The sequence below is a fragment of the Papio anubis genome, chromosome 5 (genome assembly GCF_008728515.1).
Source record: "Papio anubis isolate 15944 chromosome 5, Panubis1.0, whole genome shotgun sequence".
Lineage (NCBI taxonomy): Eukaryota > Metazoa > Chordata > Mammalia > Primates > Cercopithecidae > Papio > Papio anubis.
The window spans coordinates 22,087,809-22,111,144 of record NC_044980.1 but is presented as its reverse complement, the minus strand read 5'-3'; the positions used below and the strand labels follow the sequence as shown (position 1 = coordinate 22,111,144).

General features: G+C 35.4%; 1 protein-coding gene across 1 annotated transcript in view; it reads left to right on the top strand.

The window, feature by feature from the left end:
- Positions 1–871: 871 nt before the first annotated feature.
- The window catches only part of CDH12 (cadherin 12), a 1,145,481-nt gene continuing 1,123,016 nt past the window's right edge, over positions 872–23,336 (top strand). Inside the window, exon 1 of the mRNA XM_031666714.1 lies at positions 872–1,839. The gene's annotated coding sequence lies outside the window, so the exon portion shown is untranslated. The remainder of the gene's footprint in view (positions 1,840–23,336) is intronic.

Below are 23,336 nucleotides of genomic sequence, written 5' to 3'. Positions count from 1 at the left end.
GTAGAACAAAGACAGTGTTCTGTAGCCAATGACCTATTATTTGTGATCAAAAAAGGAATTTAAATAAATGAAAAATATACTATACAATTGAGGGAAAAGCAATGTTTATGGTTCATTTTTTCATCAGCATATTCTTTTCTTCACAAAATCCAGGTGACCAAACTTAGCCAGAGACTGCCCTGAATGAAATTTTATTGGCTACATAAATGAGTTACAATAAAGTTAGCATTCACCTTGTTATAGCGACACAGCATACAGTGTATAAATATTACATTTTTCCATGCCTCCTTTCACATGATAGACAGGTCACGAAATTGTTTTGTTTGTAAAGTCTCCCCAAGCCATTTCAATTTGTCACGATACACAAAGCTTGGCTACACCAACTACATCAACCCATTTGCATTCAGTGAAACAAAAAGATTTCAGACAGTCACAATAATTTTATTCTTTTTCCACACTAGCATTGAAAAGACATTATTATTTGTGCAATTTGAGCTACCAATCCTACTGTACATAGACATATTTTTAAAACTGTATTGAGACTCTGTACTCGAGATTTTTTATAGAACAAAATTAAATGATTACCTGAAATATTGTGGCATTCTTGATGTCTAAATAATAAAATGACTGAGATTCTTAGAAAATACACAATTCTTGGTGAATATATTTAAGCAAATGTTTATTCAATAATTAGCATTTTAATAGTGAAACACCAAGGAATATAATCATGGTTAAAGAATGTAAAGTTGTTTTGTGGCTTTTGGAGGAATAGGTTTTCAACAATTATACTTTTCATTGTAATATTTTATTGCCATTATAATATTCTATAAAGTTTTATGTAATTATTAATAAATTCTCTCATAAAGAGAAGTTAACATTAATTTTAAAATCTTACAATATTTAAACACGACAAAATTAAAACAGACCAGACTAATATATATAGTCTTAACAATCTTTACTTCTTCATAGAATCTGAACCAAGTTAAATCAGCCTAGAAACAAGTAAATGGATTAGGAGAAATTGCTTGCACATGGTTATTACCACAATAAGCATCTGATTCTCGTTTAGACAATTAAACAATGAAACAGCTTCCAGGTAAACGTAATTAATTGTCTTGATTCACAAAATAAAAGACTCAAGCGACTTAGTGGCGGAAAGACTAATAGAACCCACGACTTTTTCCTCCCAGTTGACAGTTCTCTGATATGCGATAGACCTCAAGCATTTAAAAAGCAAAGCTTCAGATGCTAACCCAGGTGCTATCACTTTCTCAGCGCCTAATCTTCACTCTCCGCTAGCTCCTTTAATGAGTCTTCTGAGAGCTAAGGAGTCCTCGGATTCATTCAAAGCATTCTACAATGAACGCTAGGGGGGAAAAAGAACAAACAAGATACATTTCGAATATAGGATTCAATTACTTTTCACAACTCAATGATGTGTCAAAGGCACGCTGTGTTTTGTTTTGAGGGCGGGGAGATGACAGGAGGGAATCCTGGGCCCCCATTGGCTCGCCGCTCGCCGCTGCAGTTGAGCTCCAGCCGCTCCGAAAGCATTATTGATCTGAAGGGTAAATGTGGAGGGAGCCACAGAGAGGGGTCCAGGCGTTTCTGAGAAGAGAGGCAGCCTCTTCCAGGAAGAAAGTGGTGTCTACTGGCTGCCCGGCCTGGAGAACCTTCTGTGAATGAAAAGGGACAAAATGCAAAGCAGTGTGTTGGCACAGTGATTTGGAAAGGGGAAACAGGAGAGAAGGGTCTCACCTTCCGCGCAAGGCTGGGCTGTTGGCACCCTGCTGCGGCCGTCCCTGCTGCTGCTCCTGCAACTGCCTTTTCTGCCATCAGGTAAGGCTTCCGTTTTTGATTGGGATTGCATCGCGTGTGTGCGATAGCTTCAGGGTGCATACACAGAAATTCATACATGATTAATAAAGTGATGCCTAGCGTAGTGAGAAGCTGAACGAAGCTGCACACAGATCTGGCAGCTGAATTAGGAGCTTGTGCGTGGTTTTGCTTTAGGAAACTTCGGTAAGTTCTAAACAAGTCTGGTCCTCAGAGCGTGAGAGGTTACATGAAAAGAGGAGGGAAAGAAATGTTTTAACCGCAAATGCGTCTTGGCATGGCTAAATTTTCAAATGAAAATAAGTAGATGCGTTAGATATCCAACTAGTTATTTTATAAATGGCTTTATAGATATCTGATTTTTACAACAAAATAATGAATGCTTTATTTTCAAAGAGCTTCCAGAAATACCGACCCCCCTCACTCATTTCTCCACTGACGCTGAAATTTATATACTTCATTCTTCATTTAAAAAATGCCACTGTAAAACCATTTAAATGTTTTAATGGCCTGCCTCTCATGGTTCAGCCATCTGAGTTTCCTACCATAAAACTAATCTGGGACAAATGAAAGAGATAGATTACCAGATCTGCTGTGGGTTATATAATATGCATTTCCAAATTATTTTAAGGTTATTAATCATTTGGTGATACATTTAACAAGGAGGAAATATGTGTGATATAGGACATAATGGCAAATCATTTTTCAAAAAAGACCTTCAGCATTTTATAAGTATTTTCTTATGTTTTTAACATCATTGTTTGTTTTTTGCTACATCAGGACCACAGTGTATTTAGAACCTCTGTACTTGAGAATACTTGATATCTCTTAGAGTCACATTTCTCTGTACTCTCTGGAGAGGGAACTGACATACTTTTGGCTGATTCTGCGACCATTTCATGATTCTCAATTTCTCATCGAGTATTTTGAAGCTCATTCACAAACTGCTCAGCTAGAAAATTACCTTACATACTGAGGGGGAAAACATTTAAATAGAGTAGATTCTGAAAATGTGTTTACAGTTTTAAATTACACTATACATGACAAAAACAGGAAAAATTCAACCATGCCAAGGAGCTATTAGTTTGATCTTCACTGTATACCTGAGCAGTTGTAAGGTTACAAAATAATGTCCAGACACACAGCTGTCAAGAAATACTGAACCTCATCATTCAGTGGCAGCACTTCATCATTAAATTATCCAAGACAGTTTAAAATATCATCTTATATATTTTTATTATTATGTCTAGCGGGGAATTCAACCGAATAAGTTTTTATTATAAATGTTTCCATGATTCTAGCAGAGTGTCTCTTCAGAATTGAAAGGCAGATGGTTACTTTGCCTAAACCATGAACAGGTGATTGACACATTGTTTTGGAGTTATTGAGTGGATAGCCACATGCAAAATAGGGGCTTCCCTTTAAGTAATTTAACTGATACATCAAGTTATTCAGCAATAAGATTTAGAAACTGTTTCTCCACCTTCCATGAAAAGGACTGAAGTAAAAAGAGGTTTCCTATTAACTTGAAAATCTAATTCTAGAACATAACATATTTTTCTCCTAATTAATAACTCTTACTTCAGAGACTAACTTCCAAGATTAACCCTGTCATTGTTAATCTCCTTCCCCATTAAAAAAATATATTTTTGATTTTCTGTGGTGTTCAGTAAATCTCTGCTTCCTGTGTTTTTAACTTCTACTGAGGTGTGCCATTTCCAAGCAGTAGGGGAAAGTTTTTAAACCACAAATGCTTTTTTCTTTTCTACTCACTCCTCTCACTGATCTGCTTAGTGATGTGACCATTTTAGATAATTCCTACAAAAAAGAGAAAGCTGCATTATTGTCGGGGCGGGGGTGGAGGGAGTGTGAGTCGCTTGTTCCGCGTGCAGAACGATATGTATTAAGTTCTTACTACAGCACAGCGTTTAGTTTATGAGAAAGAACATTTCTCTTAATGCCTCACGTGACATACTTACACCTCATATGACTCTATCCTTTGAGGATGGAGCGTAAAACTGATCTCCTTAAATTGAGCATCTTTGGAACCTGATATTTTGGCAGAGCCTATTTCATGTAACAGTTTGGGATATAGGTTGAAATCAATCCTTTATCATTATGAGATTAATAAGGATATATGTCACTCTTGCCTTTTAAAATGCATTGTGATGAACATCAAATCAGTCTTGCCATGATAGGAAGATTCATAGAGTGATGGCTCTCTTTAAAAGTGAGCCATGTTTTCACGTAAAAATATAAAATCTAAGGGCTTGGGTAATAAAATGACCTACTAGCAGACTCTGTTGTAAATTTCTTCATACTTCCAAAGGGAAAGAGTGATTACAGATGTCTCATTTAAAGTAAGATATTATCCTGTTCATCTTCTAGCAAATTATTGCCGTTTTAAAAGTAACTATGTCATAAATTATCATGTGATCATTACAACATCAATAGAGAACATTTTGCTTATAATCCAGTACCAATTGATATCCCTATTTATGTTAAATTATAGGTGGAAAATATCCTTCCTGTTTAACAAATATTGTGTTTTATTTTTATGAATAGGGTTAAATAGTACCCCAAAATACATTTAATCATTAAATAATTGAAAATGTATTATTTTTACTGGGAGCTTTTTGTTCTGCTAATGCATAATAATTGAACGATTTAAACTCATAGCTTTTAAAAGCATTTTAACTTTCAGCTTTAAGACAGTTGCAGTTTTTTCCTGACTTACTATGCTAGAAGGGTAATATATCATAACCAAACTTCAAAAGGAAAATGTGTGTGTATGAATGTGTACTATGCTGCCTGTATAGAATATCAATAGTAGCTACTCAAAGTTGTTTTCAAGCATCTCATCAGAAGATGATTAATAAAATGGAGTAAATAACATTTTTACAACAGACTGAGAGTTATGATTGTTCTAAAATAGCAGATGAACTCTACATAATCTCCTTTTATGAGATTATAGATAAATGCTTTAAGAATTCAATCATTCATTTACTCAATTATTAATTTTCACTTCATTTAGTAAGCACCTGTTAAATTATTGAAAACAAGGCATATGTTTACCAGTCTTATAAATTTAGCTGTATTCAGATTTGTGTCTATCATGTTATAGCTGATGGTATTAAGGGATAAATTAAATCTTCATTATGCTTCAGGTATTTTTTTCACATTAGTTTTCTTCCATTACCCTTGCTCCGTGAATATTTAAGCCATTTCTCTACAAATGGATTTATATTACTTTGAATATAAGATATGTGTTTCTTGAACACTGTAAAATTCTTCTTAAAATATAAACACTCATGCATATATTTGTGAAGATTCTAGTGAGAAAAAATAAGACTCAAATCTGTACACTGATACCCATTAGGGAAATATAGAACTTACGTATTATTCCCTAAATCTATGTGTTCAAATGGATATATGTTACTCTTGCCTCTTAAAATGTATTGTTTTTACTATGTGTTCAAATGGCTGAATGATGCATGCTTGGTTCCAAGTCCAAATATATAGTCAAGCATTAGGACATAGGTTGTGTATTTAGACTTACTGGCAAAGCAGGATGCTAAATACAAGTATGGTTGAATATAACCAGTGCACCATAAAATCAAAAGGTTCTATAATTCCAATTTCCTGTAAAATTAGTATAACATACAAAAAAAATTCCCCCATGTACAAAGATGAGAGACCTGATGCACCGTCTACATGATGATGTGGAAAGTTCAAAACTTGAGTCAGACAATTATTTGAAGCCATAATTTGAGGATTATTCCATGAGCAATTTGGGAAAAGTTATTTAACTTTTTGATCCTTGAGTTATTCTGTTAATTTAGTTGGATATTACCCCACAGATAACACTCATCATGGTCAGGTCTTTCTCTTTTTAACCTTCCTCATCTCTAAGCTAGATTTGTAGAGGGTAACTACAGCTAGAGCTGGCACACGGGGTTAGAAGAAAATACGTAGTGTCCGCGATTTGTTACATGCTGAACTTTGTCAAGTTGGGGTAAAAGGGGTTCTCAAGTGACTCGTCTAAAAAAAACCAATTTTTTGATGAAATGTGAGTCCTCACTCTGAAGAAGCACCGTATATCCTAAACGTGATATGATATGGTGAGGAAAAAAATCCACACTTATGTACAGCATACAAAAAAGTACAATACAGAAAATAAAGATTTCCAAAATGGGGGGAAAAAGACAGATTATCAACAAAATATAACAATTAGACTGAATCAGAATTCTCAGTGACAACAAGGAGAGACCAGAAATATGTACACATAATTCCATTTTAACTCAAATAAAATAACAGCCAAGCTAGAGTTATACACTAAAGAAATTCTCTCTCAAAAGTAGAGACATTTTCAAACAAAATCACCGGCGTCCCTCCCTGATAAACTATCTAACCAATGTGCTTCAAGAAGGAAAATGATCCCAGACAGAAGATCTGAGATGCAAGAAGGACTGAGAAGCAAAGAAAATGGTGACCATGCAGGTGTGGCTAACAAACTTCGATCATATATGAACAATAATATTAAAAATCTATGGAGCTACATAATTGAACCAAAATACTGGCCAAGAATAACAAAATTAGGGGATAAAGTCTTGCAAGATGGTTACGTTATTTGAAAGAAAGAATAGGTTATTAATCTGACACCACATTAGGTAAGATGAAATGTAGAGTAATCACTAAAAAACAGTGATAGTATCAGTCATTGATTAAGTAGATTAAACAATCACTCGAAGGTTAAAAAAAGAATACTTTCAATGGACAGACATGGATATTCCTGGAATGAAAAATTAGTAAGTTTACATTGTGATGAAACTTTTGTCATCATATTTGAAAAGGTTGACATGTCAAGTAAAGAGACAACAGGAGGTAATTAGAGAGTAAGTACAGAATGAAGGGAAGTTTGTAGTATTTTTTTTATAGAGACTTGAGCACATGAACAGATAAAATAGAAATCATTAAAAAGAGGCTGATCACCAGGCTTGGTGGCGCACTCCTGTAATCCCCGCTACTCAGGAGGCTGAGACAGGAGAATCACTTGAACCCAGGAGGCGGAGGTTGCAGTGAGCTGAGATCGCACCATTGCACCCAGCCTGGGCGACAGAGCAAGACGCTGTCTCAAAAAAAAAAAAGAAAAAGAAGAAGAAAAGAAAGAAAGAAGCTGATCATACATATACATACAGTAAAAGGGAATTAAATGATGGATTAAAGTTTTAGTGAACATGAAAATTTATAATATCTGGAGAATAGATGAAGGATACAATTAGAAAATGTCATTAATTTTAATAATGCCAGTGATATAGTATTTTTTAAAAATCATAATTTTATCTGGCAGTTCAATGTTTATTCAGAAAAGGATTAATAGGAAATAATCAACCAAAATGTGATACTAATTAAATGATCAAAAATAGTATTTTTAAATGTAATGGAAAGAGTTTTAAAATTGTTTTAAATGTAATGCTCAGTAAATGTTGAAAACTAGAGGAAATTAACAGTAATAGTCTCCATTCTACCAGAGAAAATATATTTTGGGGTGCTATCATCAGCACTAAATGAAATGATGTATTTAAAACTATTTCTGAGTAAAGAATGTAGGAATGATTGAAGTAACAGCAGATAACAATATATCCAAATGAAGTGTCTTCCTGCAACTTTCTGAGTCAATATTTCCATGAAGGGTTGCCATTATTTTAAGGGAAGTGATTACAGGCAGATTTTAAAGCAAGATTTTACTGAAACTCTACTCTTTCCTAATTACTAGGAAATGATAGTGAGTGAAAAGTGCGAAACAAGCTCTTGGTAAGGCTTAAAGTTATATGTTTACTTAGGTAAGACTGGAAAACCTCGAATAAATTTCTGAAGTAAAAGAGTGTCTTATTGTGAGAAATCCAGTTGTATTAATAACTATCCAGTATTTGTGCTCTAACACCTACTAGAGGAAGTTCACCAATATAAGATCCTAATAGAAGGAAGCCCAGTATAAGAATTGTTGTTGAGAATGTCATTGGAAGGAATTGTAGTTGTGTCAAGTAATCTAACACATAGGGCAAATTCCTATTTATATTAAACATTAACAATATAAATTTTAACAACAGTATTTAAAAGATTGTCTTTAATATACTCAAATCTCAGCATTTTACATTTTGTTGACAATTTTTTATTATTTTTTTATTATTTTTTATTATTATACTTTAAGTTCTAGGGTACATGTGCATAATGTGCAGGTTTGTTACATATGTATACTTGTGCCATGTTGGTTGGTGTGCTGGACAATTAATTTTTATATGCCTACAATTATGTAACACCAGTAGTGATGAGGGAAAGAGGTATAAATGAATATATATGGCATGTGATCTGCCCTGGCCCAGAGGTTTACACACACCTCCAGATAGGGATATTGTCAAGCAGGTGTTACTTTTTAAAAACAAAAATGAAGGTCATACTTATTTAAAACACACAAAATATCACAAAAGCACAGACCTATCTCATAGAGTTTTGGCTGGATTGTAAAATGTAGAATCTTTGGGGAGGTAAATTTGACAGTATCCATCAAAATTCAAAATCCAGCAATTCTAATGTTTAGATGATTTCTTTCACATAAATTCTTTCATGTGCTTTTTTAAAAATTAGTTTCTGGTTTTATTCTATCATCACTGAGTGCTTCTTCTTATTCTCTTTTTCTGAGTTCTCTGTGTCTTTTGACCTGTAAATACATCTATCAGAGCATCCCAGGGCACCATCACAGGCCCACTCATCTCTCTATCTAGAGAATCACTGAAGCGGTAATTGCATCAAGTAGCTTGGGTTTAAATGCCATCTGGATGCCTATTTCCAAATCTATGCCTTTACTTCTAAGCCTCTGCTGACTTCAATCCAGAATGCCTGCTCAATATTTCTATCTAGGCATCTAACAGTCACTTGAAACTCAACTTATTCAAAACCAAACTTTTCATTTCTGCTCCTCTTTACCACAACCAAAATATACCCATTTTTCTAATCTTCTTTATCTAAGTAAATAACATAATTATGCATCCAATTTCTTAAGACCTAAGGGTCATTTCTGAGACCTTGCTCCTCTCCCTTCCACCCACATGTGGTACAATATCAATTCTACTGCTTCCTGACTTCCTTCTCTAAATACGTCTTCAACCCAGTAACTTCAAAAACCCAGTAACTTCCATCCAGTAACTTCACTTCCTACACCACAGTCACCTTCGCTCCAGACACTATTGTCTCACATCTAGACTGTGCACTAGTCTTTAAACAGATATTTCTGCTTCTACTTTTACACTCTCCCTTCTCCCCGACCCTAACTCATTACACAGTAGCCAGATGTACACCCTCAGATATAGTATCAAAGTACTTCCCGTGGCTTAAAACCAATATCTGGGCCGGGCGCGGTGGCTCAAGCCTGTAATCCCAGCACTTTGGGAGGCCGAGACGGGCGGATCACGAGGTCAGGAGATCGAGACCATCCTGGCTAACACAGTGAAACCCCGTCTCTACTAAAAATACAAAAAACTAGCTGGGCGAGGTGGCAGGCGCCTGTAGTCCCAGCTACTGGGGAGGCTGAGGCAGGAGAATGGCGTAAAAACCCAGGAGGCGGAGCTTGCAGTGAGCTGAGATCTGGCCACTGCACTCCAGCCCGGGCAACACAGCGAGACTCCATCTCAAAAAAAAAAAAAAAAAAAAAAAATCTGGTCAAGCCCCTCCATTTCCTTTCTCATTACATCAAGTTCAACAGTGCCACAAGGCCTTGGCACACACCCAGCATCCCCCTTTATTTCATGTAAATCTTGGTTTAATTGTCATTACATCAGAGTGATGTTCTCTAACAATTGTCTGAAAGTAGCACTTTCTTCTGCAGAAGAATCATCTCTACCTTTATCCAACTTCATTTTATAAAATAGGACCTACTTCATATTATATGATGTTGAATTACACTGTTTGTTTTTCAGTGTAAAATGCAAGTCCCATGAGGAAAGTCCTATAATAGTGACGGGCACATAGCAGCCCTCAATCACTTTTGTTTGGTGAATGAATAAATGAAGGAATGGATAAGAGTGCATAAATTCACCTAAACATATGTATATTAAAGGAGTTTGAGCAATTTACATCATAATATGTTAAAAGCGGATATATTGAGGGATGGGTGTAAGACACACTTGTGAATTATAGAACTTTCTATTATAATTTATTCATGCATTTACCTTGGCCTATAAATGTACTAATCATTAACTGGTCATGCTATTAGTGTTAGTATTTGGCACAGCAACTGTGTTCTCAGGTGAAAATGATTAGGGGAATAAAATAAACACAATATGAGTGTCATTCTACAAAAAACAAGTTTTTGCAATTTAGGGCAAAATAATATGGATGAGTATTGGTTATCTTTTCAACTCAAGATTTACTAATATCTCACTATGTATAATGTGCTCAATTTCCCATGTTGTCTACAATTAAAACAAAACACTCGGAACATACTGAAAAGGGGGAAGAAGGCCTTTCAAGTTTGCCTTAATTGGCTCTAAGATTCAGTTTCGTTATCTGAAGAGAACAGAGGAGAATCAGTATTAACACCTGGACTCAACTCTGTGCACTGTCTGCAGCTCCTAAAGTAGCAATTAAATGACTTAATCTTAAAGCCCTCCGAGGTTTAATTCAGTAGCTCTCTTCAGAAGGGCATTGCTAATTCTTCCTGAATTGCTGCTGCTTCTAACTGCACTGCCTTAATTTGAACAGTATTTGAAATTCCATTCTCTCTAATGGATTTAATTGCATTATGAAAGTCAGCTTAGAGTGGAAACTTACTTCCTCTTGCGGAGTATCTCTCTACAGATTCTTTTCTTTTACTTTGAACTTGACACATATGCACATTCATGCAGAATAATGTCACACATGCAGTGTTCCCTGTTTAAATCAAGTATCAAAGAATATCCTTTAAAATATTTACGTATACACTAAAGGATGTTAACTATCCAGTGTGCCTACAATTTTGTACATGCGCAGGTTGTCTGATCTAATAGACTCTAACTCCTTGGAATATTAACAGATCTTTGAGTTTTTAAGCAGGCAATGACCTATTCATTTAGAGGGCTGCTTCAACAAAGTGAAGGCTCACTTAGGTTAATGATGGATCATGAAGCTGTTTGATTTGGAGTGTGCTAAGTTGCCCATTATCTCTAACATTCATGTGGGTCATGTATTCACATCCAAATAATGAGTGAAGCCCCTACCCTTGTTCCTGTAGATTTCCAAGTTATTATAGGAAACCTTAATGTGTAACTCCATGAAGCTCTGTGTATGATAACTGCAGATAAATTATTTTTTACCGAGTATGAAATTTCAGTCAATTTTCTTGTGAGAATAACAGCTGCTTATTCACAGTTCATCTGGACATCTTCTGGAACAGAATGACAGGCATTTTCTCTTTTTTTATTGATGAATGATGGAAAAACCATGGGCAGATTGTATACAAATAAGCGTCCTTACAAGTATACTCCCATTTCTCAGTTACCCCCATTTCCTCATGCATTAATACAAAAACAGGCACACAGACACAGCCCTACACAGTGAGACAAAGCTGGTGGACACAGAATGTGCTCATAACTTTTTTAAAAGTCATATTTCTTATAAATGTCTTACCAAACAGCCAAAAAACCTGCTTTACAGTGCCAACATGATAATTGCTTTCTTTAGATGTCTGTTTTCTTTTTAATTCTGTACTCTCTAGAAGCATGTGTCTGTGGTAAGCAGTCATGAAAATAAAGAAAATGCACTGGAAATGTATTTTAAATATCTTTCAAAACATTTTTGCAGTGCCTTCACATTTCATGTTTATTACCCATGTGTATGCATACATACACACACACACACACACACACACACCCCACAAATGTTAAGAACAACTTCTTCAGTGAGATCTCTAAAGCTAGCTAAATGTTTCTGATAGAAGGTAATAAACTCTTTTGGCATTAATCCTTCCTAAAAATGAAATACTTTCACACGATAGAGGAAGCTATGAAATATGAATGACAGGAGGGAAACAACTTCATTTTTTCTGGCTCTATGATTTACAGTGTAGAGATGACAACCATGGGGGAGGTAAAGAATAGGGAATGCTTCTGTGTTTGATGCTAATTTCACAGTACTACAGAGAAAAAGAACATTGTGCTATATTCTGGATCTCTTAGTGAATTTATTTAAAGATGGTCCATTAGTTTATGTCACCATGGAGAACTGGTAAGTTATGAATGTTTTCACAGATAGAATTGGGGAAGACGTCCCCAGTATTGTGGATTCATAGAGAGCTACCCTGAAAAATTATTATATTTTGCTTCCCAGTCACAAAGCTATGATTAATAACTTTAACACAGTGCCAAGATATATTCATTAATGGTTATTTAACAAATTTTTGTAAATGCATTTACTTTTCTATTCTTTAATGCCCAGAAAAGTTTCAAACTCTATGAAAATAAGATAATTTCAATTTGAAAAAGTACAACCAAATTCACTTTACAAAAACAAACCAAAAAAATGCACCTGCCTTTACTCTGATAGAAACAGAAAAGTAAACACAGTTACAACATGTATAAGGGCATTCTCTTACTTTTCCTTTGGCTTATTGCTTGTTGTTTAAAATAGATTTAGAAAACTGCATTAGGGAGTATTACCATGGTAGAATTAAGTTTGATTGTTTTTTGATGACTAATTGCACAATATTAAAACCTCTCATAGCCTCTATTTCCCAAACTTACTTTGTTTCTGGAAATAGTTTCATTATTAACTCTGATCTCACACTGAAAAATCCAAGTAATTTAACATTTTCAATTTTACTATGGGATTTCATCTTTCATTCTAGAGTGAACTCATACCTTGTAACTTACCACAGTAATGATACCTTGTCTTTATCCTGACTAACCATGTACTCCTGGCCTACAACACCAAGAAATCTTTGGTTATTACCCCATTCCTCATTATTTACTCTGGTAAGCTCTGGTCCTTGACTATTTTTTGTCTCCGTAACTCTCTTGCAATAAACTCTCTTGCACAACACTCTAATGGGCCATGTCTTTCATGGGCAGCCATGTATTGGATCATAAATCCCTCCTCTCAGGCTCTGCAACCTACTGTCATTCATGTTTACAGAGTCTAAGAACTTTGATTTTTCCCTTACGTTGCATACAGTTTTTTCTTAGCTGTCTATGCATGTATAATTTTAGCTGTATTCCATTTAAAACACTTTTGAGATTGCATATTTAACATTATGCATTTCAGGTAACATGTTTGCATTTTAAAAGAAATCATGTGGAAGTAAAGTTTAGTCCCAGTCATGACTAACAGAATTTGATTTGGGGTTCCATGACAGTACTAGTTCCATGGATGCTATTATGAGGATTGCTTTTCATTTAAAAAATGTTTTCAAATATAATCTGTGGTTTTCACCTGTTCTGTTGTCATCTCAAGTATTTTTTGATACCTACATGATTATTGTTCTTTTAAGCATATTTTCATATTTTATGCATGTGATGCATGTAGAACCATGTGGTTATAGCTGAATGTGTTGAACACTTCATCTCCCTTTCCAGTCACCTGCCATCTCACTTCCACAAGACAATTGCTCAAACCAGTAGTTTCCTAAGTATTCTTCCAAAAATTTCCTGCTGACTCATAAATGCATAAGTATAGACTACTCTTTGTATACAATTTACATAATGTTTATTTGGCTCAGTTCATTATTCCCTCCTCCTCAACACAATTCTTAAAGTTGGATTTTCAGATGCCCACATGACTGTGGTTTTACCTTTTGCCTCATTAGCTATTCCTTCTCAGTTCCAGTTGCTAGTTTCTTCTGTTCTCCCCACAGTGTTGGAGCAGCATTAGTTTTCTCCTGTCTGTCTACACCCACACCCTTAGTGATCTCATCCAACTTCATAGTTTTAAACACCATATGCTGAAAACTCCCAAATATATATTTCCCAGCTCAGCTCTCCCAAAATCTAATCTCCTATACTCAACTGCTTTTTTGGCATATCTCCTTCGATATCTAATAGACATTCCAAATTCACATGTCCAAAATGAATTATAGGTCTTCACTCACAAATATTCTATGCTCAGATTTCACGATGTCTGTCAATATTAACTCCATCCTTCCAATTACTCAAGGTGAAATCTCTCAATCAAGCCCTTTTATGTCCTCTATTTCACTCACATTGCATATCTAGTTTGCCAGGAGATCCTGTTGTCTCTACATTCAAAGTATGTGTAGGATTCTACCAATTTTCATCTGTTGCTCTCTTGTCATCATGACTCCAGTAGTAGTAACTGCTTATCCAGATTACTGCTTCCAGTTCTCCAAAGATTAGCCTCAAGAGAAAATGTTATCCTTTTAAAATATGGCAGATCATGTCACCTGTCTGGTAGTTCCCAATTTACCTTAGAGGAAGTACCAAGGGTCTGTGTAGTCTGTGTTGCCTCATTCTATTTCTGATCTGTTCTCCCCACGTCCTTCTCCTTGTTCTTTTGCAGCTCTGTCCAACTCTTGTTGCTTTTCCTGGAGCTTAGGAGGTTTACTCCCTCCTTTGCTAGCCATTCCCTCTGACTGGGATGCTGATTACCAGCCACCTACTTGGCTAATTACCTTCAAGCTTCTGTTTAAATCCCCCTTCTCTATGAGGGCTATCCTCTGTATTTAATATGCAAATTATATAAAACTGTTTATACGATTGTATAAAATTGTATAAAACTCTATAATACAATTTCCCTATCCTAGTCTACGTTTTTATTTTCTTATATTACATTTATTATTTACTTCCACCTCTCCTTTCTGGAATATAAACACTTGGAGAACGGGGATCTTTATGTCTTGTGTGCTCATATGTTTCAAGAGATGAGAATGGTGTCTAACAGACTAATGTATAGTAAGCATTTGCTATACATCTGTAAACAGATTATATTATGTATAATGTATATTATAGCATATTATATATACAGCATTTATGTAAATATGTTATATAATATATATAAATCCCTGTATTATGCCAGAGTTATTTATGTGACTTTAGTGTGATATAAGCATACCCAAGCATTTATTAGCATGAGTATGCATGCATTCATTTCATGCCTGTAATCCCAGCACTTTGGGAGACCAAGGTGGGTAGATCACAAGGTCAGGAGATCAAGACCATCCTGGCCAAAACGGTGAAACCTCATCTCTACTGAAAATATTTAAAAGAAAAAATTAGCCGGGTGTGGTGGCTTGCGCCTGTAGTCCCAGCTATTCCGGAGGCTGAGGCAGGGGAATCGCTTGAACCTGGAGGTGGAGGTTGCAATGAGCCAAGATGGCACCACTGCACTCCAGCCTGGGTGATAGAGTGAGACTCTCTCTCAAACAAACAAACAAAAACAAAAAAGAAAAAGATTTTAAAAAGTCATCTTACATATTTGTTTATAACAAGAAAAATGTAGTTGAATTTTAAAACTGCAAAATGAAACATCTGCAGCATCCGCAGTACTTAGTTTGTTCTGGTTTGTGTGTGACTGTAATTTTGTGGTTTCAATTGCATTTGACAAATTAAAATCAGAGTTTTAACTTATTGTTTATAAAGACTCCTCAGTGGTGATGGAGGTAAAATTACCTCTGCCTACCATTCTTTTTGCATCTAATATTTAGATACTTTACCCTTTATGCTTTAAAATGTTCAGCAATTTACAAACTACAATGAAATTGTGGTTGTGCATATATAGAAGCATGTGTAAAAACAAGTGTCTACTTATGTGTTTCTGAGTTTGCAGTTAAATTGACTTAAAGCAAATTGGAGTTTATAAACTGCCAAGGGTATAAGTAATTTCAAGTGTTGGCTGGGCATGGTGTCTGATGCCTGTAATCCCAGCACTTTGGGAGACCAAGGTGGGAGGATCACATGAGTCAGGAGTTCAAGACCAGCCTGGTCAACATGGTGAAACCTTGTCTCTACTAAAAATACAAAAACTTAGCCAGACATGATTGTGGATTCCTGTATTCCCAGCTACTCGGGAGGCTGAGGCAGAAGAATTGCTTGAACCCAGGAGGCGGAGGTTGCAGTGAGCCAAGATCGTGCCACTGCACTCCAGTCAGCCTGGGCAACAAGAGCGAAACTCCATCTGAAAAAAAAAAATTAAAATTAAAATTAAAAATAAAAATAAAAACAAGTAATTTCAACTGTAAACTAGCATAGAGACACACATGTATACACATGTACAGAGATAAGAAATATTTAAATATTTATGAAGTATAAGAATTATATCCATTTAAATAAATTGTAAATATTTTCATCTATTTTATTGTAGTATTATATTTAACCCCTTTTGTTGTAGCATGATATTTAACCCCTTAATTTTTCTAATTCTTGTCCTACAAAAAAATCTATGATACATCAAGAAAGCAATAGAAAGAATAAAGAAACTTCCAAATGATATTGAGTAGACATAATCCTGTTAACAAAAACACCGACACTACCAATAACAAAAACTTTTATCTTAAGTAACAAACTTGCCTAAAAGGCTAATCTATACATTTTAAGGCTGGGCACAGTGGCTCATGCCTGTAATCCCAGCGCTTTGGGAGGCCAAGGTGGGTGGATTGCTTGAGCCAAAAGTTCACGACCAGCCTGGATAACATGATGAAATCACATCTCTATTAAAATACAAAAATTAGCCTGGCATTGTGACGTGTGTCTGTGGTCCTAGCTACTCAGGAGGCTGAGGTAGGAGAGAGGATCCCTTGAGCCCAGGAGGCAGAGGTTGTAGTGAGCCGAGATCATGCCACTGCACTCCAGCCTGGCAACAGAGTGAGAGCTCATCTCAAAATACACACACACACACACACACACACACACATATCCATTTTAAGAAATGTATATTACCTTTAGGTAAATCCCCCTTTGCCTGCCTTTAATGGAGGTGTTGTTATTGTTCTTTCAATATTAATAAAATTAACCAGTGAATCAGTTTTATTAGTTATACTGCAGTCATGGAAATAGAGCCCATTCTAAATTTTATGAGAACAAGAGATTCAATTTTAGAATGACTTACACAAATGAGTCGTAAGCTGGGGAAGTGACAATCTGGAAGGTGGAGGCTGAGGATCAGGGAGAATAAGCCACTCTCTTTGCTGCCTGAAGCACAGGTGCAGGTGAACCAGTCAAAGTTGGCAAGAGAATCTGGGAATCCAAGCACATTCAGCCACTGAGGTGGTGGGACCATAACAGGTTGCTCATGAAGAGGCCTATAAGAAGCTGTTGCCCCCTTTGAATGACTGCTTCTGTGGGTCTACAGCCAAAGAAATAGAGATGAGTGCTTAAGGTTGCTGTTTGTCAGCATGGCTGTCATCAGGGTTAAGAACTGAATGAAGAACAGGGCAGAGCAAGGACAAGCTGGGCCTGCTTGTCCCCCGCTGGATCTTTCCATCAAATATCTCTCTACAATGACCTTGGAGCACAATGGTTGTTTTTTCACTTTTGCCTTCAAATTGTGCTCAAATTGCACTTCTGGTCAACTCTCAATCGGCAACCACAGGGTAGAGGAATCTATGAAGTATGCTACCCGTTTCACCAAGTTGATATAGGACAGAGCAGTAGGTCTATTCCTTTTCACACTGGCTTCCAAACACACTTCTTTGAACTGTTTAACTTCCACATCAAAGAAATAGCAAAATTATGCTTCTACCTACCGTAGAATCCTATGATGACTCAACAGCTAAGTGTAGTTTCCATGTAAATTCTATTTAATGTTTAGTATCTAATTATATTTAATCAGCCTGTTTTAATTTCATGGTCTAGTATAAGTCAAGCTATAATATAACGCAACATGTGATAAAATGTTCAATACTTCAATTTATCCAGAACGTGCATTGAAAGGTATGATGTGATCCTTTACTCTCTTCATAATAACATATTTTTACATGGCTAAAATGTCAACAACCTACTGGTGATTTCACATATGTTTCTGTGTAATACAAATTGTTTTTCTGACATATGGCAATAGTCTGAAGGGCCTAATAACATTTTTTTAATTATACAATTTTTTCTTTATGTATTTAGGATTATTTTATTTTATTTTTATTTTTGAGACAGCATCTTGCCCTGTTGCCCAGGCTGGAGTGTACTTGCAAGATCATGGCTCACTGCAGCTTCAACCTGCTAGGCTCAAGCAATCCTCCTGCTTCAGTCCTCAGAGGAACTGGGACCACACCCAGCTAATTTTTTGTTTGTTTGTTTGTTTGTTTGTAGAAACAGGATCTAATATGTTGCCCAGGCTGGTCTCGAACTCCTGAGCTCAAGTGATCCACCTGCCTCAGCCTCCCAAAGTGCTGGGATTACAGACATGAGCCACCATACCTGCCTATTTGGGATTTTTTATAGTGAATTTGATGTCCCAAGATCATATTATTTTTTGTGTCTGTCTTTCACTTATATATTAGGTCATTAAATCAATATTTACTGTCACACTCTGTTCTAAGCATTATGTGTATAGTATTGAAAAGAACAAAGTTCATGTCTACATAAGACTTTAAATGATATTCTTCTTTAGCTCCAATTCATATATCTCATTAAATGATAGTTCCATTGGCACTAAAGAAATTCAGGTAAGAAATTTAGGAAAATTAATGAAAGCAGGAATTCTGGATTGGTCACAACCTTGAATTTCCCAAGGACGTGGTGGGAATAGTTACAGTACGCATCGTAGGGATCACTTTATTTACATGGTTACCCTTAGTTTTCAGAATTTTCTGTAATGGAACTGGGCACTTTTATAACAGGAAACTTACAACTTTGTTTAATTTTTTTTTTTAATAAACACCTGAATTCAAAACACCCCATCACAATTGTTAGTTTACAGAGCTTGCTTCCGCTCAGTGGAAAAGAGCCATTTGAGTAAAATTTTGTTCATGTTATGTAGAGAGATTGGAGTTTAAAACATAAAAAGCCCCTTAATAAGCACCAGGACTGGCCGGGCGCGGTGGCTCACGTCTGTAATCCCAGCACTTTGAGAGACCAAGGAGGGTGGATCACGAGGTCAGGAGTTTGAGACCAGCCTGGCCAACATAGTGAAACTCTGTCTCTACAAAAAATACAAATAATAATAATAATAATAATAATAATAATAATAATAATTAGCTGAGCATGGTGGCACATGCCTATAGTCCTAGCTACTCAGGAGGCTGAGGAAGGAGAATCACTTGAACCCAGGAGGAAGAGGTTATGGTGAGCTGAGATTGCATCACTACACTTCAGCCTGGACAACAGAGTGAGACTCTGTCTCAAAACAAAACAAAACAAAACAAAACAAAAAACAAACAAAACCAAAAACCGGGTTTTCTGTGCCTAGTGTTGCATAATTATTTCTTTTTAGACTAGGCATCAATTCCTGGTCCAAATTCTCTTGCACTATTTGAAATTTTATATCCCATAGATCACCCTTCATGTAACTGGTTGTGAGGAAAAGAATTAATACCATGCTCTTCCTATGCAGACATTGACACAGATGAACAATAGCAGCCTCTCTTTCTGGGTACAAAGGAAGATTGTAGTTTCCAACATCATTGAAGTTAGCTGGCCTCTAACTTAGTTTACTAAGTGAAAATGACACAATGGGACAATCACTTCCCTGAAGGAGAAGTTAATTGCTGGCTCTTTATTGTCCAGCCCTCCTCCCAGGGCCATGCCAAGTGTGGAAACAGGAGATGATTTTGGAACTGATGAGCTATCACATTGAGGACAGCTTTCTGGAGATTTGCCCAGATTCACAGTTGACTTTGGATGAGTGAGAAATAAATAAATGTAGAATACAGGAAGGTGAGATTAATCGTTTGTTAGTGGAGGATTTTAATGCTGAGTGAAAATACAATTCCCTTGTCAGAAATAGGTTACTGGTAAAACAATACCATAGAAAAATTCTAAGATTCACAGAGAGATAATCATGACTAATGAATAATCACTAAATAAACCCATCTTCTTATTAGTAAGATTATTCTCCTTGATCTAGCCCCCATTCAAAGAATAAAAATGAATGTTTACTTCTATTTTTTACCCTAAAAGTGGAAGACTGTTCAAAAGATAATTAACTGCCCAAGAAAATGGTGATGGAGGACACATTTGAAATAGCAATATAACAATACTCTTTCCCATCTGCAATATTTCCTTTAGGATATCCTAGTTTTCCATATTTTACAAATCTTTCAATAATGTGACTGTTTTTCATTTCCAGAATATTTTTGCAAATTGAGAACAAGAAGATAGAATAGGCCAGAGCAGTTTGTGAAAAAGCAGAAATAAAATGTTCCATGTGAATAGTGTAGACATTAATATAGAAATAATCATGATATGACAAATAAGTTTATAGCCAGTACTCCAAAAGAGTTGTAAGTTTTAACAAAAGGCTAACAAATTCTTGCAGGAGACATCTTCAAAATCCTTCTCATTGCAGTATTTTGCTAAATAGAAATGCAAATTTATTACAAGACTAGGCGGCTTTTTATTTTATGAGCACATTTCACGAGTTTTTATTTGCTAAAATGCTAAGCTTATATTCCATAGTGACTTACTTTTATCTCTCTCCCCCTCTTTTGATCGCCCTCTCTACTCTCCTTCCTCTCTCTTTTTTCTACCTCTCCCTCTCTTCTTTCCTTTTTATCCACTCTTCTTTTCTTTCTTATTTCCTTTCCTTTGCTTTTCTTTCCTTTTTCAGAAGTATAAGTCAAATGGCCTATTATTGTTAAAAGTAATGTATAAAATATGATCCATTGGAATAACATACATTTGCCAGTAAAATTTGTTATGATAGATAGTTGAAAATAATTGATGTTGTAAGTACATTTCTAAGTATATGCCCCTTAATCTTAGTAATAAATTAATTGGCTTCCAAGACACTTGATCTCCTGTGTGATTTCCATAAAATGAGTGTAACCTCATTTATTCAGAGCCATAGCTTTTTCTTTGCTTTGTGTTGAAAGGGAATAAGTTTGAAAAAGAGAGCTTTTAAACTATACCTGTTTAAAATCACAGTGAAAGAGAATGTCTTTTTATAATAAATGTGCTCATAGAAATTAACATCCTTAAATACTACATACCTAGGAGAACTCTACTTGCAAACCTTTCTGTTGATGTTGAGGTCAAATTAATTAAGTACATTAAATCTCTCTGCAAATATCCTGTCATTCTTTCCAGTCTCCTCTATAATTATTATAAATTAGTCAGTTATTTTATTTTCCCACTGTGCTTTTGAAAATCAGCATTCTGGCTGTCAAATGTAAGACATGAAAAAAGGCCATTTGACCCTGTTTCTCACTTTCCTAGCTGGCACAGCAGAAATGGTACTGATGCTGAACACTCACCTATTCCAGACGAAAAGAGGTTTAGCTAATGAATGAAGAATTTTGCAATTATAAAGTGCAATAGACACAACAAAAACACTTTGTGTTCAGTTGTTGAAGGTCAAGTATTATTCTCTGAAACATCTGATACTCATGCTGTCTAGTCTATCTCATGGGGAAATGGCGAGGGCAGAGTTAATGGAGGGTCATGTCCTTCGGTTCAAAACAAAGCTAAAGAGGACTGTTGCATGTCTTATAGAGAGTGGCCATTTTTAGTGGAAGTTTATTTCCTGCTGGTGGCTTTGCTTGATTTAGAAAATAACCATGTGTTATAATGTTGGCTATTTGGTCAGTGAAAAATATTTTCCAAGTGAGATGATGAAATTCTTGTATAATATAATACATCTTGATTTAATCAAATGACCATTACAATATTATACATTATGATTATTATAAAAAAAACTTGTCAATTGTGTGCTCTGAAAAGAAAAGAACATATTCCAACAGAGAACTTTTCAAATACTTAAAAACACCGAATAAATAAAGAAAGGAGACCATTATCTAGTTTTCCTGTGTTTTCTAAAATAACTCTATATTCTAAGTTTGTAAAAACTCTAATTTCACAAGTTCTTGATAATTAAGTGAAAATATTTTGCTATGCAATTAGCAGTAAGGTACTCAATGTTTGTATCAATTATTTAGCAATAAAAAGGTGTGTCTTTTTAAATTGTAATATGACTTTCACATCAACATTTTACATAGTTTGCATTTTAAACCTTCTCAGTGATTTCACAAAACAGGTGGCTGTAGGGCATCTTCACTGAATCTCAACTGTGTGGCCACCACTGTGTTCTGGCCTGCAGAAACTATGATGAATACAGTTTTATCCTTGCTCTCTTTGTACTCTTCTCCAGCCAGTGAGCTAGCGGCACAGCACATTGTGATATTGTCAGAACATAGAAAAGATTCCAGATCTTATTGGATTGATTCTATTGGTTACATTACGTTTGCTGTGGCATTAAGTCCAGATTCTATCTAAAGTTAAAATGCAATTCAAGCCACTAGATATCTAGTTGGGGCACCCTTGAAAAGCAGTTATATAAACTAAGGAAAAAAATTAGGCATACGAAACTTAAATTCGTCACTGAGTGTAGAGCACTTGCATGGGGAATATATATTTTAAGAGAAAATTATGAATTTTGAAAATGAAAGTTTTGCTGACTAAAAAGATGATCATTTAAAAAATTTAAATTAAAACACCTGAATACCACTAAAGATGCACATCAAATGTGAAAGGATAATTATCATTGATTTAATAAGGACATTATTGGGCCTCTGAAGTGCAAGAGCAAACATAATATTTGTATCAAAGACATTTGTTGGTAATTGAAATGTTTGCTTCTTCTCACAATTGCCCTTGGTCTCCCACAAAACCACCTACTTGTCAAAGACTGAAATGAATTACAGATTGAAGGAAAATAAACAGTAATTTAAAAAAAATCTTCCCATATGATGCATATATTTAGAATATCTGTGTTATAATTAGATTTAAACTTTTAAAATAGTTCTTTATCCTTGTGTATCTATTTCTTTCTGGCTTACTTCAGGGGTGTCTCTCATTGACACTTTGATAATAAACCTAATTCCCAGACCTCTCTGCATTTCTCACCCCATACATTTTCTCTGAGCAAAATCAACGCTCTAATAATTTTAACAAGCACTTGTATTCACAGTATTCCTGAATGGACATCTAAAGCCCTGGCCAATTTCTTAAACTTCAGACTTTGCTGAGACAGAACAATCTTGTGACACCATTACTCCCATCCTCCCAATACTTACAAAAATATTGGCTAATGTTTTAAAATGTTTACTTTATGTAAGGTACTATACTAAGTACTTTAATGTACATTATCACAGTTAATGCTCCAATAATCTTCCAAGCACTACATTTTCCATTCTGTATATGAAGGTGCCAAGTCCCTCAGATAAATTTGATGTCAAGGTCACAAAACTACTTAAGTGGAATACCTGAGTTAGAAGCCAGTTGTTTCTGATGCCAAAGCCCATCCTTTTAGATATGATTTATAACTTTTATTTTTTTAATTTTTACTCTAGTCAGTAATAACATCTCCCA